This window comes from Lissotriton vulgaris, unplaced genomic scaffold, assembly GCF_964263255.1.
Source record: "Lissotriton vulgaris unplaced genomic scaffold, aLisVul1.2 SCAFFOLD_4905, whole genome shotgun sequence".
Lineage (NCBI taxonomy): Eukaryota > Metazoa > Chordata > Amphibia > Caudata > Salamandridae > Lissotriton > Lissotriton vulgaris.
In genome coordinates this window covers 70,795-93,435 of record NW_028252796.1, presented here as the reverse complement: position 1 = coordinate 93,435, position 22,641 = coordinate 70,795, and the positions used below count along the sequence as shown (strand labels likewise).

General features: G+C 44.5%; 1 pseudogene; it reads left to right on the top strand.

Annotated features, from left to right (window-relative positions):
• Positions 1-5,171: 5,171 nt before the first annotated feature.
• On the top strand, positions 5,172-7,118 carry LOC147662013 (uncharacterized; annotated as a pseudogene).
• Positions 7,119-22,641: the final 15,523 nt, after the last annotated feature.

Here is a 22,641-nt window from a genome sequence, read left to right as displayed (position 1 = left end):
ATGGCTGTGCGATCATTGTCCAATTTGCTCGCCTTTCGAAAAGAGCTGAAGACGTGGCTTTTCACCCAGTAATATCTTTGCCACCTGCGCAGAGCACTGTGTTATGTACTGATTTTCTCTCTTTGCCAAAGCACCGGGACACTCTTGTGAGTATCCGTGCGCTATAGAAGAGCTTTTATAACATAACATAACATAACATAACATACATCATTTCGCAGCATTCAATCACACGAGTTCGCACATACCAGACTCGAGCCTGTATACCCCACGCATCAGGAACTACCAGGGACACAGACATTCCCCATGCATTCCTATGGGAGGGCAGGCCAACCTTACTCCACGCACTCAGAGTGTGCACGCACTTTCCACTGGGACACAGTGAAAGTGAGCAGAACCCAAAAATCACCATCTCCAGGTCACCATTAAAAGCAAAAAGTTTAGGGGAACCTGCCAGAAGGGCCAAGTCCAACAATTACAATGCAGTCCTTGATATAGACTTCGATCGCTCTCACCCTCCATTGCAGGGAGCAGGCGCCAAGAAACAGGCAGCTTCTCTGCATAGATGGGTGAAGGGATGGGCACTAACTGATGCTTGGCGCACTAAAAACCCGAGCGACTGGGAGTGTTCATTTTACTCTCCCCCACATATGTTACATACACAAATAGGGTGTTTTGCTCTTAGCCCCTGGTTGCACAAATTGCCCAAAGCACAGACCTCGGGAAAATGCTGTCGGACCACAACCCCCTAGAGGTAACATTTTCCTGATGGAAAATTCCTACTCCAATCCCTACATGGAGACTGCAGAATCACGAGAAGTAGAATGGGAGGCATTTGAGACAGTTAATAGAGGTGTAGCGATCAGCACAATAGTGGGAGCCCGACAAACGATTAATAGAGAGCTAAAAGAAATAGAAAGTAGACTGGAGCAGACAGCAATCACTGAGACCTCAAGGGAACCGGCCCTACAAGAGGCTCGCATCACACATGCCGAACTCTTAACCCCTCCCAGGCTGGTGACGGAACCGTTCGGCCACGCCCCTCGGATGGGCTGTGCTGGTGACGGAACGATTCCATCACGGCCCGCTCGCTGCGCCTGCGCAGCGCGTTCTATTGAGCGTGCGGGGCCATGACGGAACCGTTGCGTCACAAGCACAGCTCACCCAAGGGCCGTGACGGAGCAGTTCCGTCACCAGCGTCGGAGCGCCGCGCGGCCCCCCCCGCCCCTTAGCACTGCGACGGAATAGCCGCCGCAGCGAAAGGGTTAAAGTGACTATGAGTCATAGATTATCGAACATTTACACAAAAACAACATGCAGAAGCTACAAGAGATACAAGAGGCTTTCAAAATGTGTTTGTGAGATGGGTTAACTTATTATAAACGGCACCTTCTGCCCCCCTCTCACCCCTCCTCCCTCCCCCTCCTTTGCCCCTCTGTGCCCCGCTCCTCTGCCCCTCGCCCCCTCCTCTGCCCCCTCCCCTCCTCCTCCCCCTCCTCTTCCCCTCGCCCCCCTCCTCCTCCTCTGGCCACCTCTACCCCTCCTCCTCTGCCCCCTCCCTGCCTCCCTCCCCTCTCTTTGCCCCCCCTCCCCTGCCCCCCTCACTCCTACCCTCCTCCCCCTCCCTCCTCTGTGCCCCCCTCCTCCCCCTTCTCCCCCCCCTCTCCCCCTGCTCGCCCTCCTCCTCCTCCCTCCTCTGTCCCTCCCTCCTCCCCCTCTGCCCCTCCCTCCTCCTCCTCCCCCTCCCTCCTCTGTGACCCCCTCCTCTTAGTCTCACCCTCTTTCCTCTCTCAGGGTCTCTTCTCTTCTTCTTCACTGTTGGAAACTAATAAGTTCAAGTTCAAGTTCGGGCATTTGTATAGCGCACTGCTCACCCAGAGGGTCTCAAGGCGCTTGGGGAGGGGGTTCATTATTTGTCGAATAGCCAGGTTTTAAGTTCTTTTCTGAATGAGATGTGGTTTTGAGTAAGTTGGAGGTGATTAGGGAGTGAGTTCCAGGTCTTGGCAGCAAGGAAGGAGAAGGATCTGCCACCCATGGTGGATTTTCTGATGCGCGGGACAGCGGCGAGGGCTTGATTGGACGATCTTAGTTGGCGGTGGGTTTGTAGAAGGACAGTCGAGTGCTGAGGCATTCGGGTCCTAGATTGTAGAGGGCCTTGTGTGCGTGGGTGAGAAGGCGGAATGTAATTCTTTTGTTGACGGGAAGCCAGTGGAGGTCTTTTAGGTGTCCGGTGATGTGATCTTGGCGAGGGATGTCTAATATGAGTCTCGCTGATGCGTTTTGGATGCGTTGTAGTTTTTTCTGTAATTTTGCTGTGATTCCGGCATATAGTGTGTTACCATAATCCAGTCGACTCGTGACCAGTGCGTGGGTGACCGTTTTTCTTGTCTTGAGGGGGATCCAACGGAAGATCTTTTTGAGAATGCGAAGTACGTTGAAGCAGGAGGATGAGACTGCGTTGACTTGTCTGGACATCGAGAGAGAGGAGTCTAGGATAAAGCCAAGGTTGCGTGCATGGTCTGTGGGTGTGGGTGCTGTGCCCAGAGCGGAAGGCCACCAAGAGTCGTCCCAGGCAGAGGGGGAAGATCCTAGGATGAGCACCTCCGTTTTGTCTGAGTTGAGTTTTAGGCGGCTATGTTTCATCCATTCGGCTACTTCTTTCATACCTTCGTGAAGATTGTTTTTGGCGGTGTTAGGGTCTTTGGTGAGGGAAAGGATTAACTGGGTGTCGTCGGCGTAAGAGATGATGTTAAGGTTGTGATGACGCGCGATGGAGGCGAGTGGACTCATGTAAACATTGAAGAGGGTGGGACTGAGTGAAGATCCTTGTGGTACGCCACAGATGACTTCAGTGGCCTCAGAGTTGAATGGGGGAAGTCGGACTCTTTGAGTTCTCCCAGCGAGGAATGAGGTGATCCAGTCCAAGGCTTTTCCTTGTATGCCGATGTTGTTGAGGCGTTGTATGAGGGTGCTGTGACAGACAGTGTCGAAGGCGGCGGAGAGGTCGAGTAGAATGAGGGCCACTGTTTCTCCATTGTCCAGTAGTGTTCGGATGTCGTCTGTTGCTGCGATGAGGGCGGTTTCGGTGCTGTGTTTGGCTCGAAACCCGGATTGGGATGGATCGAGGGAGTTGTTGGATTCAAGGAAGGCGGCGAGCTGGCTGTTGACGGCTTTCTCGATGACTTTGGCCGGGAATGGGAGGAGGGATATGGGTCGGTAGTTTTTAAGTTCAGAGGGGTCTGCTGTGGGTTTCTTCAGAAGGTCGCTGACTAAGGGCATTTGAGCCCTTGCAAGGCCAGTTGGCCTAGGGACTGCCCCAAGTGGTGGCTTATGTAGTTTTGCGCAATGTGATGTGGTGCTAGGAAATGTAATGCATTTAATATGATTACGCACCTTGATCTTACCCCTCTGAATGTTTTTAGGCATCATGTGTTTTTGCGCTATTGAGTTGTGGTCTGGCACCACTGAATGTTTTTATGCATCATGTGTCTTCCTTGTTCTTACACCGCTAAATGTATGTTTTATGCATCATGTGTCTTCCTTGTTCTTACACCGCTGAATGTATGTTTTATGCATCATGTGTTTTCCTTCCCTACACCTCTGAATGTTGTGATGCATCATGTGTAATGTGTTCTTGCTTATACCCCTAATTGTATTGTGATACTTAGGTGGTTGTTCTTTCTAGTACAGGTGGTCCTAGTGAGGTCCTGGTTCCCTGCGTGACATTCTCCTAAGGTGGTTAGGGTTGCGTAGGTGGTACTTACCTGTTGCCAGTAGTTACTGGTTGTGTGCAAAAGTGATTATTATTCTATGATCTACAAAGTGCTATTTCTAACAGTATTTCTAGTTCTAAAAGTGTTGATTCTGACAGTGTCCCATGTGGCCCTGTCCTGTAAATAATCCCTTGTGAATATTGCCTGTGCCAGTTGGCACAATGTATATGATGTGATTACTATCTGAAGTGTTTTGACAATACAAAAGTTATTTTTATATAACCTTGTGTGGAGTTCCTTTTGTGGTGTGCCTAGGATGTTGTTGCTGTTGTATGCATGCGCAAATGCTTTACACATTGCCTCCGGTATAAGCCTGTCTGCTCGTGCCAAGCTACCAAGGGGGTGTCAGGGGTTATCTTGGCGTGTGACTCCCTTGCCCTGACTAGAATGGTGGTTTCTGCCTGGCTTTGGCGTAAGCCTTAGCTAACCAGAAATAGCCCGTTCTAACAATATGATAAAAGGGATTTATAAAGCGCTCGTTCACCGCAGTCCTATCTAGATCGCATTATGCCAACCGAGTATATGTAAGAATACCAAATATCACAATTCATAGACTGCAAATAATTCACAGCGACGCAGCTTGTGTACTACATCATCTTCAGAGGTGGGCCCACGCCACACCTATATTGAAATAACAAATCCACTCTGAGACCCTCTGCCTCAGCCCTAAAGGGGTGAGAGGTCTAGCCCCTCACTTCATTGCAAACCAGGTGGAAATGCATACACCCGTACAAAAGCAGAGATCTCCTCATTTGAATTTACTGTCTATTCCGAAATTACAGAGGATCAGATCAGGTGGACGCAGCTTTGGTACAAGTTCCTTTCATCCAGAAATCTGACAGCCCACAAGCTTATTTAGACTAGATTCTTCCCCGTTATGGTTTGTTTTCTCCTCTTTTATGTATTTCTGATTCAGTTCCAAGAAACCCCAGGTTGAACATGCTCTCTATATGTGTAATGACATAACAAGCGTTTTGTAGATCCTGTAGAGGTTTGGTATGTTGGCGTGTGCTTCAGTCACTGACCTGAATACTGCAAAAGAGAGGTGTACAGTGCAAGTGAGGATGATAGCGCAGTCTTGTCTGCCAGGGTATTATAAACCTTTCATTGCTGCAAGACTGTTACAGTATTCTCTTTTTCTGGTTGCACAGTGTAAAATTTGAGCAGACCAAGGAACAGACGTAATGTTGGAAACACATTTCAAATCCGTGCCTTTCATAATATATGAACTATGTTGCGGGTATTGTGAAATTTTAATGATTCAATTTTTTTCAGATTTTAGAAATTCGCAATTTTCTCTGATCTGGAGTATTTTGACCTAACTGTCCTGTGATAACGTGTTGTCTTTTCTCTTTTCCTCTCCTCTGCAGACACTTGAGACTTTCACATCAATTTACCAGAATGGGCAGAAGACGGGCTCTAGAAAAGAAAGTGACAGCGCAGTGTTCACGTGAATCCGTAAGAGCTACAGTCCCATCTTATCCTCTTCATGACGTCTCAACTTCAAGATCCCGAAATGATGCTCAGAGGAAAAATGAGCTGGAACCGCTTTCGGAGAACCTGCCCCACATTATCCTTCTATCCATGCTGGAGGAGTTGGAAGCCAAACTGGATAACTTGATGAATACTGTGGAGGACGTACCTTCTAGAGTCGCTGGGCTGATTAAGAAAATCTGGATAGAAAAGGATCAAGGTTCCCTAGATAATGGTGCAGTGTCTTTGGAGGTGGTCTGTCCGGCGAGTATTAGAGATTGTACTGTTAGCCGGTCTCCTGCAACACGTCAACTGGACAGGCCAGGGGATCCGAGCTTGTGTCTTCAGACAGTGTGTTATGATGGGCATGCCTCAAACCAGGACTGTACGCTCTCCTCGCCAACTGATGTTCAAGGGCGTCCAGAGGAGCCAAACCTTTGTCTACAGCCAATGTTTCCTGATCGACATCACCCACAGCAGGACCAGTGCTTGCAGCCTGGGTTTCCAGACAGAAATGGAGTACAGCAGGATTGTCCTCTATCCCGGTGCCCTCAGACAGATCCTCCATGCAGATCACAGGAGGCAAAGCTGTGTCTTCACTCAGAATTTGTTGATGGGCAGACACTACAGCAAGACCAGAGCGTACAGACGGCGTTCCCAGAAGAGTGGGAGCCAGATGAGCCCCTGAAGCAAGAACCATCCCCATTGTCTACTAATAGCTGGGACCAGCAACAGAACCTCTGCCCACACCCACTATTTCCTGAAGGACACAAACCACAGCAAAACCACCGTATACAACCCACACTACCAGATGGGAACGGACCTGATGATCCCTTGGAGGAAGAATTGATGTGTTTTGATTTCCAAGATCCCCAGGAGAACCGCAGCCTACAACCCATGTCACCTGATGGGATGTCATCACATGAACACTTAGAGTCTGGGCTATTGTCCTTTGATGATTTCGGGTCACAACAAACCCAGTGCTTACAGCAACACCTATGCTTGGAGCAGGAACTTCCTTATGCGCAGGATCCAAACGTGAACTACGAGCTTGAATCTATGCACCCTGAATCACAGGAACCAGACAAACATGACAATCTAGACCCGGCCTATACTGATGCACATGGTTCAGATCAGAATTACAAGCTAGAACCACTGCACACTGCGGCACAGGACCAAGAGCTAGAGTCAGTGCTTCCTGAAGCACAGAAACCAGATCAGAACGACAAGCTCGAACAGACCTGTGCAGATGCACATGGTTCAGATCAAAAGTACAAGCTAGAACCTCCCTGTACTGATGCAGAGGGTTCAGATCAGAACTACATACTCGAACCACTGCACCCTGAATCACAGCATCAACATCAGAACTGCAAGGCAGAACTGCTCTGACCTGATGAGCGGGGTCAGTCTGTGCCTCCATCATTCCTAGGACTGGATACACATACTGCAGATGAAGACTCAATGGAGAGAGGAAATACAAAATCAGATTTATTTCTGTTTGAAGCTACCCCAGGTATGTGTTTTGCTATAAATGGACTCTCGGAGTGCATACTAACACATGTAACCTCTTCAAAATGCGTATGGGCAGATTTTAGAAAGTCTCTGAGGGGAGGATTATGGTTTGGATGGAACCCACTGAGCGATACTGACCCCCAGAGTGCGAGTACACAGGGTGCAGATGTTTCCCTGCATTCTCCTCCTCTGGTTCCACACAGGACTGCATCCTTCCTGTGCAGAAACAGGCCTGGTTATGGGACTCTGCATGAGACAAATAGGCCAGTAGCTCTACTTGTTCCTTGTTCGTCCCCATTCCAGGCTGAAGAACTGGAAATAGCGCAATTCATGGGAGGAATTACTGGCCAGAATCACACATAATAGTCGGATGCAAGTGATGTGGTGTTCATTGAGAATAGCAGACATGTGCAGTCTGGAGAGGGAACTGTGTTTCTAGTTGCACAGTTACATTGGGTAAGACACAGTCGTCTCCTGTTCATGATATAAAAATCCTAGTCTGTATTCAGCCTCAACAGCAGGGCCGACCAGGGATGTTGTTGTCACTGTAGGGTTCTCCTGGAGTGCACACCACCTCATGATAGACAGATACACAAAGGTTACGGAACTCTGAGGTGACTTGCAATAATCTTATTATATGCACCAGGTGGTACTTTATCCCGTATAATACATGGTCACACCATCACCTTTCCCACAAACCTTGGTGCGTAGCTCCTACATATGCAGCAGCTAACATGTTTGCAAACATGAAGAATGAACTTTAAACCTCTTGTGCAAAAGTAAAAATAAAAACTGTTAGATATTTGTTGCAAAAAGATGTTAGAAACAGTTCAATAAAAGTCCATTTAAAACAAAAAGCTGCAGTAGCTCGAAACGTGTAGAAACATGCAGAAAGATTCCACCCTTCCTTTATCTAAGGAAACTAATAAACATATTCCCTCTGCTTCTCATAGTAAACTAGTAACATACAGCAGAAGTAATAAAAGCAAAGTTCTGTTTGTTGCTTTAAACAGCAGCTTCAATTATGCTTCGTGACTTGACCTTCTTTTCACATCAGCTGCTGGCTCTGGCAGCAGGCATTGTGCCCTCAGGACTCGACTGTAATAACTTATAAAATCTGAGTTCTGACGTCTTTTCTTCATAATCACTGACTTGGTGCGTCACAAATTCCTGATTATAAAGAAATTAGAGACTGCCCTTTATACGGGGATTGCAGAATCCCACGTAATATAATTATATATATACACATATAATAACTTTGGCACAGTTCAATGAATCTGCACAAAACTATTTGGGATTGGCATGGCTAGTTTCATGCAGTGTTTTTTTGTGGTCCTCAAATTAAGCCACTAGTCATTTAAGGTAGAGCTAGCTGGACCTTTAGCCCATGAATGGTCCGTGCATCTGCACTCGTGGACCCAAATGTAAAAATATATTGGATCCGATTGGATGAGGGAGCTTTTTCGCCCATCCATTTCGGATACGTAAACCCAAAGTTGGGTCTGCGGACCTGAAGCTTCCTGATTGGCTGGCTATATCTTGAACCATTACATGATGAAAAGACTTGTTCCCCGCATCCTGTAAAAATACTAAAGAAGCCATAAAGAGCCGTGGTGCCATCCTGTCTCTCGCTGGCACAGGGGCTGCCTAATGTTGAAATGTAGAAAGAAGTTGCTGATTTTGAACAGAGGTTGGATTCCACGTCATGACCCTTGAGGTCCGCAGACCTTAGGCAGGTGTCTGCGCAGGCACAGTAATTGGCATTGTACCCTGGTAGACATTTGTGATGTTCGGAGACTTGCTGCTCGGTGTGAAACCCTATCGATGTCCACTAAGGATATACAAGTTTGCAAGGGTCCGAGAACCCCAAGAAAGTGTCTGGGAACCCTTAAAAATAAAAAATAAAAGACATAAGCCAGGCCCTTTAGGGAATCCCCTGCTGTGCCCAGGCACAGTTGAACACCTGTGCCTGCTTGGTGTTGGCTGCAGGGAACTGTTGCGTGTGTATATGATGGAGAAAAAAAACCACTGAAAACAAGCATTGGCAAAACATATAGGTGTTTCCTATCCGAAAGCTATTGGCTTTGGCAACGAGTTTTAGCCATTATGTACACCAGTGTGACTGCTGTTCGGCATGGCTAAAAGTTAGTGGCACAAGGTCGGGTGGGGTAGATAGAAGGGGGATAGATTGGACTGGAGTAGAATGGAATGGAGTTATATAGAGTGGTGTAGGGTAGATTGAGTTAGGGTGGATTAGAGTGTGGTGGAACTGATTGGAGTAGATTTGAGTGGGGTAGATTGAATGGGGTAGATTGGGATAGGTAAGTTTGAGATGGAGTGGGTAGGGTAGATTGGAGTAGGGTGAAGTGGATTATATTCAACTGGAATGAGGTAGGTTTGGGTAGAGTGGGGTGGAGTGGAATTGGATAGATTGGAGTGGAGTGCTGTGGGGTAGATTGGGGTGTAGTGGAATGGGGTAGATTGGGTGGATTGTAGTGGGGTGGTTTGGATGGAGTGGGGTGGATTGGATGGAGTGGGGTAGATTGGATGGAGTGGGGTAGATTGGATGGAGTGGGGTAGATTGGATGAAGTGAAGAGGGATAGATTGGGTGGAGTGGGGTAGATTACAGTGGAGTACATTAGATTATGGTAGTTTGGAGTTGGGTAGATTGTGGTAGTTTGGAGTGGGTAGATTGTGGTAGGAGTGTAGATGAGTTGGATAGATCGCAGTTGGATACATTGAAATGGAGTTGAGTAAATTGGACTGAAGTAGAGTGAGGTAGATTGGAGTAGATTAAAGTTGTGGTAGATTGAAGTGGAGTGGGGTAGACTGGGGTATGTTGGAGCAGATTGGGGTAAATCTGAGTGGAGTGCGGTAGATTGGGGTGGAGTGGGGTAGATTGGGTTAGATTGAGTGTATTAGGGTAGATTGGAGTGGAATGGGGTACATTGAGTTAGAGTGGGATAGATTGCGGTGGGTAAATTGGGAATGGATAGATTGGAATGGGGTGAATTGGAGTGGGATAGATTGGGGTACTTTTTAGTAGAGTGGGGTGGATTGGATTGGAGTGGAGTGGGGTGGATTGGTGTGGGGTAAGTGGTGCGGAATAGAGGGGTGGAGTGTTTCATGGGGTGAGTGGCATAGATTGGAGTGGTGTAGTGTGGAGTATACTTGGTGTGGTAGCGCACTGCCATTACAGACAACACATTTTCAATTGAAATGATCATTATGTTTACACCGAAATATGGTTTTACTGCACATAAATGATAATGTTTACAAATGTCATCCCCTAGTGTATTAATGTGTTTCAATCATATTGAAATATTTTCTACACACTTCAGTAATCCAAAACAAATGTGCTTCATTTGTACTAATTCTGATATATTCTGAAACATCCGCACAGTTTTTTAGGTCTTGCCGCAACAGCGCTTAACTTTTGTGGGCTTACTGCCCACCCATTGCTTTTTTATTGTTTCTTCGAATCTCCTTTAAACAGCCTTGCTTCCTAATGGCTAATCTTTCCTACTTGTCCCTCCTTTTCGTAGCTTGTTCCCTCCCACGGAGCACCACCCCGTTACTTGTATCCTTGCAATGGTCCCATATTATCAACTGCTCTAGGCACTTTTTCTTTTTTCTTTGTCTAAGAGCATTTCATATGAGCACTTTTTTCACTCACTCCAAGCTTTTTTGTAAATGGCTGTAATTCTTGTTCATATCTCGTCACATTTGCTGTTCATTCACAGACCGAGATCAAATGTCAGATGATGTTTCCCCTAAACAGCCTGTTCTTTCTCTGACTTCAAAGTAAGAGAGCCAGTTCCTCACCGTCTCACTCATCGCTGCTTGCCTCTCCTTGCTTGTTATTTATAAAAGCAAATTACTTCATTTTCTTGCCTTCACCACCTCCCCTTCGCATAATGGTAGCAGCCGTTCCAACGAAAGTTCTCATGTCTACTGCTGCAGACCAGAAACTTCACTGTCGACTGTAAAGTTGGCACCTAAGGTAATGGAAGGACAGCTTGGGGTGGAGGGGACATTGGCATGTACAGAGGGCTGTGTCATTGAAGCATCTTCTGGCTGCTCGCACCAGCTGCATCATGACGCAACCCTGCCACATCTGTACAAACGTTCCGGGCCGAAAGCAGTATAGGATAATAGCTATACATTCTGTAACCAGTCTGTTTGCTACGTACAATCCACTGTACTAAATGATATGAGGTATTCTTAGTACATATATTTCTAAAATGTCAATTGTTGTAATATTTAGGACACAAACTATTGTAATGCAAGTTGATCTCTAGTAATGTTTAGGACATGTGTTATTTGTAAAGTAGAAATGCTTTCCACTTAAAATTGAACATATATACTTGGTAGTTTGTTTAACCTCTTGGCCTTGAATTACCGCCGCGGCGCTAGGGGGCAGGGGGGGCCGAGCGGCAATGCCATGCTCGTGATGGAGTGGTTCCGTCACGGCCCGCCCGCTCACTAGAACGCGCAGCGCAGGTGCGAAATCACCGCACGCAGGCGCAGCGGCCGGGCCGTGACGGAACCATTCCATCACCAGCACAGCCCCACCGTGGCTCGTGACGGAATGGTTCCGTCACGAGCGCGCAAGGGGTTAAAGGACTAATCAAACCAAATGTCAGAAGTACGATGCTATAGAATTGTGAAGCACTCTGATACCCAGTTGGGTCATGTTTGCACTATATAAAACACTGAATTAATAAATGAATAACACACCTGAGTGCGGAGAGACCCCCCACACCTGGTCCCTGCTGTGAAGAAGGTGATTGAGGGCTGAAAAATTACCTTCACACCCTGCAAGGCCAGCGCCCTTGATGCTGCCTGTGTGGTGGCCATATTGAAGCAGAAAACCATCAAAAAATCACAGGCATTTACACCCAATACCGTGAAAGATGGCAAGCCCGTAGGCTGTTTTGGAAATTATTGAGCGCTTTGCTAGTGGTATTTTGAGGAAAATAGTCGAATACAATACTGCGGCGTGGCCAAACTACTTTAAAAAAATAAACATACTCACACTGGGGAGAGACATCTCAGGCTCTGATTGTGGGCTGGGATTCCCTGCAACAGAGAGCAACCGTATCTAGCTTCTTCTCAGACTAATATTCCCCTTTCCCAGCGTTCAGATTTTTTTTTAAATATCTGCATTTTTAGGTGCAGCATCCTAAGGAGCTTATTGATGGCACAGTAATAACTCTCCATTCCCGGCATTCTATTTTCCTTAATCATATCCACCACATTTGATTGAAATTCAAAGGATAGGCCTCAGTAACTACGTGTCAATCTTTGTAACTCGGCAAAATGCAGTATTTCTTTTTCGACTGATGGTGTGGGACACTGCTAAGTCATTTGCAAAGTCAGTAGGTTTACAAGGCAAGATCAATTGGCATTGCCAGTGCTTGTTTTTTTGTGTGCTAGGAAAGAAATCTAACACCTTCTCCTCTTGTATGGATTGTATGGATACTCAGCAGAATTGTCACATAAATTCTCTCATTTTGAAGTCCTAGGAAGAAAAGTAAACACCAAGCTTTCTCAAAGAGAGAGCTTGACATTTGACCTCTGTCTTTGAATGCACAGCAAATGACAAAAACAAGATTTAAAGGCCTTTTTACAGAAAGAGTGTTTGTGAAAGAATACAGTAAACAAGGTTTGGGCAGCAGGAGGGACGGATGTGAGTTACAAACCACAAATCCAGTGGTTAGGAATGGGTGGAATGTATTCCCAGGGATGCTTTCTGAATATCCCCAAGATGTCTTTAGCGCTGTCTGGTAGTCTTGGATCAAAAACACAAAGGTCACAATGAAGTTAATATTGGGATTGCTTTTAACATCTTAATTTATTTAAAAAAAATATTTGAAACTCACTTAAACCATGGTGTGTCTCTCTCTCTCTCTCTCTCTCTCTCTCTCTCTCTCTTTCTTTCTTTCTCTCTCTCTCCCTCTCTGTTTCTCTTTCTTTCTATCTTTCACTCTTTCTTTCTTTCTCTCTATTTCTTTCTATCTTTCTCACTCTCTCTCTTTCTCTCTCTCTCACTCTCTCTCTCTCTCTTTCTTTCTATCTTTCTCTTTCTAATTCTCTCTCTCTTCCGCTCTTCCTTCCTTCCCTCCCATGTAGTTTGTGGTTATAAGAGTTTCTATTGAAAAGCAATTATTTCTTTGCTTATAATCTTGGAATCTTTTGACAAATCTGCACAAACTTTTCAAAAAGATGTTTTTCTGGTTTTTCTTTATTAAGTCAAATGTGTTTATGTTTGTGGTTTTATATAGTACAATCTTGTCTGAAGGGCATTGAAACACTTTTATAAAGAAGAAAGACCAACATGCAGATTAGATGTGCCATAAAATAACAGATAAGCAATGGACTAATCCCACAGATCACGTCAGGTGAGAAAGTTCAAGCAGTTAATATCTGGATACATTGGAAAAGTGGATGCAGAAAAGCGATCACAGATTTATTATTCAAAGTGTCTCTCAAATAGGAGGATTTTGAGTTCCTTTTTAATTGTGGCAAGACTTGTGGTTGTTCAAGGTGGTTGTGGGAGGGAGTTCCAGATCCTTGTAGCGCTGGCAGAGAAGGCGAGCTTTATAAAGCGTTCTTACCTGAATGTCGCTTGTTCCAGCAGGAGGACTTTACGAATTCTCGATCCTTGTTCAGATCCAGAGATTTTGAGTTTTTCTACCAAGTAGGAGGGTGTGGAGTTGTGGAGGGCTTTGTGGGTGATGCATTCAGTGTTACATTGGTCTGTTGCTTCAATTGGAAGCCATTGTAGGATGCGAAGTATAGAAGAAATGTGATTTAAAAACTTTGTGACCTGTCACAAAGTGGATAACTGTATGAAGCATTTCTCTCAGTGATGATAATTTTCTCGGGGAAGGCCAGAGAGGAAAGAGGTCCAATAATCCAGTCTAAAAAGTACCAACGTATGGACTTTTAAGTTTGTCAGGCACTCTTGTGCTTTGATGAGACTTGCTTCTGAAGGTAAATGAGAATAAATATAGGTCTGTAATTGTTAAGGTTGTTCTAGTCGGCGTCTGTGTTGTTTGATGAGGGGGTGACTTGGCCGAGTTTGAGGGAGGTTGGCATGGAGCTTCTCGAAAAGGAGGAGTTGATGATTTTGGTCCATGCAAGCGAGATATGATGTGACTGTGATTATTGACACGCTCAGGAGGGAGGGGATCAGAAATGTGCGATGTTGGTTTCATGCAAGCGAGTAATTTGAGCACCTCTTCTTAAGGGACATAGTCGAATTCAGTCCAGCTGGCATAGGGTGAGTTTGGTGAGACGACCATTAGTTGGAGGTAGGGCCTTGGGTAGACCCACTATGCTAGGGGGAACATCTTTTGTGTGGGACTGAGAGATGGGTGGGTTAAGAGAGATTTCAATATTAGATATTTTTTCAGAGAAGAATGTTGTAAACTCTTCGCAGCGCGTGGTAGAGTCATTATTGAGTGTTGATGGAAAGAGCAGGTTTACTGTTTGATGATGTGGAGAAGGTCTTTAGGTCTGTTCCTAGAATGGTCAAGTTGGGCTCAGAAGAAGGGGGTTGTTTCTCTGAAAATGCGTTTTTTATATTTTATGCGTTTAGCTCTGGGTATTGCAAGATGTGTTAACAAGGGTTGTTGTCTCCAGTTTCTTTCAGCCAACCGGAGTTGTTGCCTCTTTGTTAAGGTCTTTGTTAAACCAAGATCTGGAAGGGTTACTTCTTGATTTCTTGAGTTTCAAAGGGGCGTCTATGTCAAGTAGATCTCCCATTTTTCTGTTGTAGTGGGCAGTGAGATCATCACCTTGGAATTTGGGAACTGACTAATGCTTCTAACTCTGCCTGGGCGATTCAATGTATGTTCCTCGCCCAGTGCTTGTACCGGGTATTTTGGGGGTGGGCCTTTGGTTTGATGGCAGTGAGATTGAAAAGAATTAGGTGGTGGTGAGTCCAGTCGGTGGGTAGGATAGAGCGGAGGGATAAGGTGTTCTGCTTAGAGATGATTGCATCAAGGGTAGAGCCCTTGGTATGAGTTTGTTTATTGCAGTGTTGGGTGAGATCATTCGCTTCCAGGAGGGTGGATAGGGCTTGTACTGTTGGATCATCGGCATTGTTCAAGTGCAGATTCAGGTCTCCTAGTAGAACGTCTGCGCTGCCTGTGAAGTAGTTTTGCGTTAATAGGTTTGTTTAGTCCTCAAACATTTGTCATTTTTCACCAGGAGGGTGATCAGATGACATGAATTTTGAAAGAGTTGGGGCCTTTGGACGAGAGTTGAACTCCTACATATTAGAAGGTAGGTTATTTCATGTTGAGGAATGGAGTTAAGCACAGATAGTTTTTGTGTATAATGGTTAATCCACCACCAATACGATCTTAGCGGTCGTGCGGATGATTGAGAAGCCCTGTGGGTTGAGGAAATTGATGAAAGAGGATGAGTGGTCGTTCAGCCAGATTTCAGTTGGAAAGCAGAAGTAAATTTTGTGACCTAGAATGGTTTCGGCTATTTGAGTGGCATGCTTAACTGCTGACTGACAGTTTAGTAGCATGCAGCAACGCATAGGTAGTGATCTTGGACCAGGCTGACAGGTTGTTATTTGGGTAGGCCGCCTGGGAGGGCGAGTGGTGTTCAGGGTTCTACTCGTGCCAAGGATGACCGGGATCTGGCGGCGACAAGGCTTGCTCGGGGCATTGTCATACGTGTTGCTCAGCATTTCAGCTTCCTGTTGTGTGATTTCAGTCGTGGTGCATCTATGTTTCAGTTGGTGATGGATATAGGGGATAGTTTGTCTAGGGGTAAAGGATAGGGGATCAGAGTGTATGTTTGTGGCAGGATCAGTGTTCACTATGGATGCATGAAGCTGGGGCCGGAAGTAGGTAATCTTTGCGTTCTTACGAGATTTCATCCAGAATACTGTTGATTGTGAGTTCAAGCTGGGCTGTTGTAGGGATCAGTTGAGTGGCGTTTGGGTCAGTGGTAGGAAGTGGAGTGCGATGGAGCTCGGCTGAGATCGGGCGGAGGCTAATGCAGGAGCGGCCCGTGCAGGTAAGAGCGGTGGGCTGGGTGGGGGGATTCAATAGACGACAAGGAGGGGGAAATGATTTATTTATTTTCCCTTGTCGTCATCTGTCGCATTCCCCCAGCCCCCCACTGCTCTTACTTGCACAGGCTGCTCCTGGGCTAATGTAGTATCCAGCCTGCTTTGGTTTGAGGACTGAGAGAATTCCGGGTGGATAGATAAGTCAAGCTGGGCAGTGGAGGTGAGCCATGCAGAGGGGGCAAGTAGTTTTGATATTGAAACAGAAGCTTCAGGTCGTCTGGGGATCAGAGAGGCTCTGGGGGGGTAGAGGTGGGGGCAGTGCGAGGAGGTTTGGGAGTAGAAGTTTCAGCTAGTAGATGAGGGCCATGCATGGGAGAGGGTGGAGGGGTGGTGGGAGTCTTTGGGAGTAGCCTTGCCGTATTTGGACTGCATGGGCTATTACTAAATATGGATATGATTCTTATGCCTTAATAAGGATATTATTTATTATAACCATATAAGGGCATAAATCGGGAATATCGAATTAGGGTCCTAGATAGAAACACAACACCCACTCCACGTATTAATGTACATCATTACTAAAACTAAGCAATATAAAACATATAACGATGCATGTGTGTTAACCAACCCACCCCAAAATACATAATTCGCATTTGAAATGGTATATGGGAAATACACGAAAATGAGTATTGGTACAGTACGCTTTTTGCAGTGTCATCATTCAGTTAAAGGCATATATATATCAGCTGAATGAATTGCGAAAATTACACATGAAATGGCTCTAAATACAGAAAAGAAGGTCAAGACCATTTCATCACATATTTATACAAATGCTGTACATGTGCTAGAGGCTGAGGTAAAATATTGTCTCTAGAGTTCCTCAATTAGAAGCTCTGTTCTCTAAGAATAGTTCTACTTTAAGAAGAGTATCATGTGCCAGAAAAAGGGTAAATATTTTGGAAGTGAAAAAAAATGATTTCGCTTTCAGGGGAACAAATAGTTCCAAATGTTTTCAGTAGCTGTGTTGTTCAAAACTGAAGGCCGAATTCAGAGTTCAGAGAACGCTGTGTGCTCATTGTTTTAAAAGTTATTCTCGTTGTTCAAGGGAGAACATTATATCAGACAGGCTTGCAAAAAATTGGTCTACAACATCAGGTGAAAGTTCGACCAAGTTCGAAAATGCCGAAATTGTGCATATATGAGAATGTTTGCTATCATCGATGTCAGGATCAGCAATGCTCACAGAAGGCTGTACCTGTGTGGTGCTGCTTTCATCTCGTACTCCACCGCCACCTACTCGTAGTGGTGAAGTCTCAATGAATGCCGTCATCAGAATAGGTAGCCGCTGGGGACAACACGATGCATGAGTCGTTACAGGACCTAGCAAAGTATCGATATCCATTGGTACTGTTGATGGTAGTGTAAGACAGACAACCAACACGCATTCTTCTCCGCATAGCATACATCAAAGCACAGGTAAGATGCAATCTTGCCAGATTGGTCTGAATGAAAGAAACCAAGTTGTACTCAGATCTCTTAGCAGGGCAAATCCGAGGACTTTAGTGATGCGGTCCCGGTAGCGTATAGCTAGGATCGTTTCTCCCATTGTTGCAGGTGCTTTGTCTGTTGCTTGGCTTGCCATATCGAAGCAGAAGGATCAAAAATTTAATTCCTGCTACGAGTCCCAAAAGAAGGGGTAGACCGCCGAATACAGAATGGACAAAATTCGGGAAACTGCACAGAACTGTTTCAAGGGTGCTAACAGTCCCGAAAAAAATTGTCTTAAATACATGTGCGATGCCACTGGTATCAGACATGTTTAAGATTTGACTTAACATTTCTAAGAAATGGACGGGGCAATTTGTTGATAATAGGGAATGTATCTCTGCCGCTGTCCTTGCAACTTGCAGTTCATACGTCTCTTTGGACGAGGTTAAAGGCACAGTTGTCTGTAAAAGAATGGATTTCACTCTGCTTAAAGTATCAATACGAATAGAAGAGATATTCAAAGAATGCCAGATTGCCGCCTCCATGTCTGGATTGCTGTTGGGATACAATACTTGCTTACAGCATATGACCCTGGAAGTGACGGTTACGAGATAGGGTTTTCCTGGCACCATGCCACAACAGCTGTGGTCACTTATTATAACGTAGCTGCCGTTGGAAAGCTGTCTGAAAAATGTCTCTATCTGTTTTGCAGGAGTGCCGTGCAGGTGACATGAAAGGTTATTTGAAGACCCTTTGCAGGCTCCTTGCAAGTTAATACCTTGACACAGAAGTGTACCGCTTAGTGATTTTTCACAATTGTCACCACTAAGAAATACCTCTTTATTCCTTTCACTATAACATTTGTGTGTATAAGGAAAATTCCAGGTCGATTTGATGTATCCTTTACCCAACCTTTCATACAGGCCTGCTGGTATATATTTTTGGCAATACTTAAACTGGAAAGTTGTTATCGGAATTGTAATTGTTCCGTGTATTATCCATTCAATGACAGGTCTCTCTGACATTGTTAATAGTAATCTCTCAAGTTTTTCAATGCTCAGAATCGTATAGTCTGCTCCTTTTAGTGCCAAACTGATCTGTTTATCAGTAAGGTTAAAGATAGAAAATAATGACATTATGTTGATTAAACGCCATGGCACGTAGCCTGAACGCAGGTTTTGCAACATCCAGCCAAGCTGTACAATAGAACGCAATTGGGATTGTCCATGTTGTAACATTACTAAGTCCTGCTCTGTTATATCATTAGCAGATGATACAATGCTGTCCAGTGAATATATTCTGGAGGACAGAGTCATTAACCCATTGTCCACTACAGAAAGTGATTTTTCCTAATTAATAAATCAATTTCTCGTATTTTTTATTTTAATTTTTTTAAATATTTTTATTGTGATTTTTTAAAAACAATTTTACCCCCCCAGATTACAGTCATCTCATTTACAACACAAAACATATATTATATATCCTATTATAATGTAGAGTAAATACATTACATATACATTCTTGCAACGGCGCTCCAAAAACTTTGTATTTCAAAAGGGAAAAACACAGATGGAAGGAGAAAATTACAGGAAAAAGGTTATATACCTCAACACACAGATTAGTCTTTCCTACATACAACTGTTTAGCCAACCCCTGCCCTATTTTGCTTATGTTTCCACCTCGTTATGGGTTTCCATATCTTCTCTCCCAATTTTTTTTGCCCCTTTTCCTTTTCTCTCATATATAGCCTTCTCTAGATTATATGAGGCTAACAGTCTAGCAATCCAGGTTTGAAATGTAGGGGGTGTCTTATCTAGCCAGGCATGTGCTATGCAAATTCTATATACAGCTGCCACCATAAATAAAAACTCTATAGGGCCATTTTCAATCTCGGTCTTCACCCCCAACAATAATATTTCATTGTTTAATGTTATCTTGATATCAAGAGTGTTCCCCAGAAATTCTTCTATGGCCATTTTGAGGGTGTACAATTGTGGGCATTGGGCAAACATGTGTATTATATCAGCCTCCGTGGAATTACATCTAGGGCATGTTGTACCTTCTGTCCCTCCCCACTGCGCTATTTTTGCCGGCGTATGGTAAAGACTGTATAGTGTTTTGTAATGCTGTGACTGCAGCGTTGCCGAGCATAGGACCGACCTTCCTAAATCTAAAGACTTCTGGAATCCTTCCAGAGAGGTCCCCACTTTTTCTATCCATTTTTTTGAAAATTTCTCTCTATCATCTAATTTATATGCGTGCAGTTCTGCATGTAACTGCCGTATCTTGCATTGTTTGCTCTGTTCTATACAGTCCAATAGCCTGCAGTGGTTAAATCCTATCCGTCCTCCCTTTTTATTCCTCAGGTAGCTCCTCACCTGTAGGTATTTAAAGAAAGTGTTGGTGGGTATTCCAAATCTATTTTGTAGTTCTTCAAATTGTATTATCCCCCCTTCTATATCCAGGAGGTCTCCTATTTTCCTAATGCCCCTATCATTCCATATCTTCATCGTTCCATCCCTGAAGATATCCCCCGGGAGGGTTTCGTTATCTATTATCGTAGTGTATCTGCTGAATCTGCCAATTCCCAGTTTTTTTCCCACAGCTTTCCATATCATGTATGCAGCTTTTAGGGTTTTAAACCTTGTGTTCTTAAAGAGTCTATAATCAATCCTATTCAGAAACCCATCAACCGCGGCCTCACCCAGTATAGTTCTGTACACGTTTGTGTATTCCCTTTTCCCTCCGATTAATCCTTGGAAATATTGTAGAGCAGCAGACCAATAATACAATTTAAAATCCGGTGCTCCCCAACCCCCTCTCTCTCGTGTAAGTGTCAAATGTCTATAGGCCCTTCTAGTTTTCCCTTGTGCCCATACTAGCCTATTGAGTATTATTTCTAACTTGTTAAACCAGTGTTGTTCAAAGAATAGAGGTATAGCCCTAAACAGATATAAAAATTTCGGTAATGTGACCATTTTGATTACATTTATGCGCCCCATTAGTGTCAAGTGTAATTTGTGAATTCTCTCTGTATTATTTTTTACCTTAGTTAATATTGGTTCCATATTTATTTTAACTAATTCCGCCAAGTCAGCTGACACTCTTACTCCGAGATACACTGCCTCCTTTACCACTCTGGGATCCTCAAAGGATGTATGTTTATTCATAGTAATCTGGGTTTTCCCTTTATTAATCGAATATCCTGATAAACCCCCAAAAATTGCTGCTTCCTGTTCTATCTCCCTCAACGCCCTTCCTGGTTCCGGAGTTATTAGTGCCACATCGTCTGCGTATGCAAACACTTTGTGCTCTTCCCCCTGTAACACAACTGGAATGATGTTAATATTACCTATTAGTCTCCTGAATAACGGGTCTAAATATAGGGCAAAAAGTAGGGGTGAAGCCGGGCATCCCTGTCTAGTTCCTCTTGTAATCTTTACCATTTTAGTGTATTCCTTGTTTATTTTTACCCTCACCTTTGGCTGCAAATACAATACCTGTATAGCGCTAATAAACCCTTTACCTGTCATGAAACCGTCTTCCCAAGCCCATTACAAGCTTAGAACACCCTTTAAGGAAACCCACCCCTGTCCCGTGCAACCAGCACTCCAGTACCTAGAAGGGTAAAAAGGGGGTTAGAATGTCAATAGAACTGGTTAATGTGAGCTAAACATAGATATGGACATTGGTATGTCACTAGTAAAGCTTCACTATCATGTTCAAACAGAAGCTCTTATACGTTTTTGTGATTAGGTTTTGAATTGCTTATGTAGTATTCTGTGTTGGCAACCAAAGGAAAAAAGACGCGCTTTAATGTTTGCAACCAAAGGAAAAAAGACTCGCTTTTAAATCAACACGCATCTTTTTGGTGCGCGATGAAGAATGATTCAATGCTCCGCACTCGGAGTGCTCGGCGGTTTTGGGCGTGGCACGCAGCCGTTCCCCGACGCCCCGGGGTGTGGCTAGACTATAAAAACCACACCCAGGGTTCCAGAAGGCGCTTGGTCTTCGGAGCATCCTGGAGGCAGCACCTGTGTTGGAAGAGCTCGCGAACATCGTCGAAGACCTGGGACTGAGTCAGCCTTCTTCTTTGAATCGTCGGACAGCCCAGAATGAAGAGCTAAGTGCATTTTCTCGTCAAGGCGCCCAACGCTAGGATCCTAGAGACTTTCTGGACTTTGGCTAAATAATGTTTTATGGAAATTTCAGAGTATTCTTTTGTAAACCGAGGCAAAGACTAATTCGAACTTGAGTGTTCATAATGTTTTGAAATGAAGGTCATGCATGTTTAATTTGATGTATAGAACGTATTTATCCTCACAGAACTTTTCTGAAGTTTCAGCCGGAATAGCAAGAAGGTTTAGTAGTGAACTAAACTATTAAACTTTTAAGGAGAAGTCGTGATTGAATTTACAAGCTGGGAAAAAGAAGTGAGTAGGAGTAATTCACAGTTGTTTTACAGGGAAAAAAAAGGTTTAAGAAAAGTGCAAATAAGTGTTGTTTCTCTTCATAGAATTGTAAGATCAAGTCTGGGGGCGGACAAGTTAACCACCTTCAACTGAAAGACCTCAACCCTTGAGCACACATCACGACGACAACATCCTGGACGCGAAGACCTTTCGAGTAGTTCGCAGGTAGGAGACAGCTTCCAAAAAGTCTAGAAAAGAGCTAGAGGAATAGAATAGGAGGTTAAGATATAATAAGACACTTTGCTAAAGCAGCATTCTTGTATATTTTCAGGTCGACTACTAGACAACAAGTAGCGTCAGATCCGGCCTCTCTCCCTGACTGCTACCCATCATCCTAGTGTATTTATAAGGATCACTGGCTGAAAAGGTAGGGTTTTGGGGGATTGGTCCATAGCGTCTCTGCAAAACCGATCAAGCACCTTACAGGTAAGGTTGGTGTTCAGCTCAGGTAAGAGTGCTTGATCATATCTGACAGAAGACCAAGCCCACGGCAAAGTTTTGCCCAGACGCTATGGATAAATCCCCGCAAATCACGCTGCAGGATTTAGCTGCAGTACTATTAGAGATGAGGGCAGAAAATGCAGAATTAAGGAAGGATTTAACTGCAATTCAGAATAGGATACAAGCACCAAGTCCTCAGACCTGGACTTTTACTTCAGATAAAAAATCTTATTTAAAACCACCAGTCTTTCAGCCAACTATGCATACTTTGTATAGTGGGGATGCTTCTTCTAACACGTCAGGTAGTCCTCAAATTCAGGTGGTTACTCCGGTGTCTATACCGTTAGCACCACCTGAGAGGTTTTATGGGGATTGTAACAAGTTCACTATCTTCTTAAACCAGTGTCAATTGCATTTTGTGGCGAAACCTACAGCATTTCCCGA